This window comes from Etheostoma spectabile, chromosome 11 (assembly GCF_008692095.1).
Source record: "Etheostoma spectabile isolate EspeVRDwgs_2016 chromosome 11, UIUC_Espe_1.0, whole genome shotgun sequence".
NCBI lineage: Eukaryota > Metazoa > Chordata > Actinopteri > Perciformes > Percidae > Etheostoma > Etheostoma spectabile.
This window is the reverse complement of record NC_045743.1, coordinates 19,035,052-19,036,727: the sequence shown is the minus strand read 5'-3', so window position 1 is coordinate 19,036,727 and position 1,676 is coordinate 19,035,052. Positions and strand designations below refer to the sequence as shown.

Sequence of the window (1,676 nt, the reverse complement as noted above, 5' to 3'; positions counted from 1 at the left end):
ACCGACTCTGTCATTAGAGTCATCACCTGTCTGAGATATCAGATTTATGACGTGGAAGGAAACACATTAAGGTGCTGCTAAAATGTAGCTCATCGCTTACTCAGACCACTTTAAAGATCCTCTGGAAACAGCTGGAGCACAATTTCACTTCAGTGTCACACCTCGTTCTTTTGTCCCGTGGTGCCGTTGCGTCCAATTTGGGCGCCGTCTTATTGGACCGTGTGGGCCTAATGATGTCACCATTTCTCTGAGCGGTGATGTAATGAAGCAGTGTTTAAAATCTTGGCTGGTGTGACACACTAAAAACTGTCTCCGTGAGCGGGAGATTAATGTCCCTACAGGCTACAAAGATTAGTCTCCGGCTGTTTTTTTATGTTCTAATGCGAATACCACGTTGTGAAAAATTCCAGTGTCAACGCAGATTTTCTCGTAGGAGATGTTATTATTTATTTTTATTATCTTTTTATTTGGGGAGAGTGCCCAAACATCAGCAAACCATACATGGAATGTCCCCATATCCCCGTCCCCTCCACCCCCAAAATCCCACTGAAATCCATTAACACATGCATGCATTCATACATACAGTATACATACACATAATGTATATACCCAGACAAATAAAAATACAAAACAAAACATTACAAATCATAGCATTATCATTGGGAACTAGAAGTCTATGAAAAATATGAACATGATTAAATTTTTCCAAAGTTAGTTTCTCTTACGGTAAAAAATGTGACACTTGATCCAAAAACCAATTTGCCATAGATTAATTTTTCCCAAAAATGAATATGCATTTTTTTGCGAAGTATGTTATACTAATTAATATTCTACTTTTTTTAATCTAGCTGAAAATCTGGAAAATCATTTAATAAATACAGTCTTCGCAGTACTAAATGCGTTTTAGCCCTGCTCATGCTAGCAGTGTAACTAGCATGACATTTGCTCCAGACGTGTATGATTAGGACCGGCTATCATTTCAAACATGACCATACCAGTACCAGTACCCTTAAGTGATACCAATACCAGTAGAGTACTTCATTGATCACTTTTTTTTCCTACTCAATACCCATGCAGTCAGTTTGGATTTTGAATTGGAGTTCAGTGGGTTTTTAACCCTTTGTTGAACAGAGAGCGCCTTCTAATGGGCTCATAAAATAATGAAAATGGTTCATGAAGATTCATGAAGCTTCATTTGACTGATTTTTTTTTTCTATATCTGGGAACAAAAAGCTTGTTTGACTGGAGAGGTTCCAATACTACTTGGTACTGGGTTATTTTGGTGGATATATTACAAGAATCAAATACTGATACTTAGCCCTACTCATGATCCAAAGTGGATAAATCCTAAGGACTTTGGTGATACTTTTATCTAGCACCACAGGCAAGTCAAAGTTTCACAGTGAACGTCTTTACTTCAGTTGGATGGATTGGCATTACATTTGGTGCAGATATTCATGGTTCCTAGGGGTAATCTTATAACCACTTTGCTGATCCCCTGACTTTTCATCTAGCACCATTGTCAGGTTAACAATTTCATTTGTACCTACAATGGGGCTTGAATGTTTGGGCACCCCAGGTAAAGAATTTTAATAATGTGCATGAAGAAGCCAAGAAAAGATGAAAACATTTCCAAAAGGCATCAAATGACAGATTAGACATTCGTATCATGTCAC

The 1,676-nt window shown here is 37.8% G+C and overlaps 1 protein-coding gene across 4 annotated transcripts in view; it reads left to right on the top strand.

Annotated features, from left to right (window-relative positions):
• Positions 1–1,676, top strand: part of slc4a3 (solute carrier family 4 member 3) — a 63,391-nt gene that overhangs the window by 42,713 nt on the left and 19,002 nt on the right. The gene's annotated exons all lie outside the window — the stretch shown is intronic.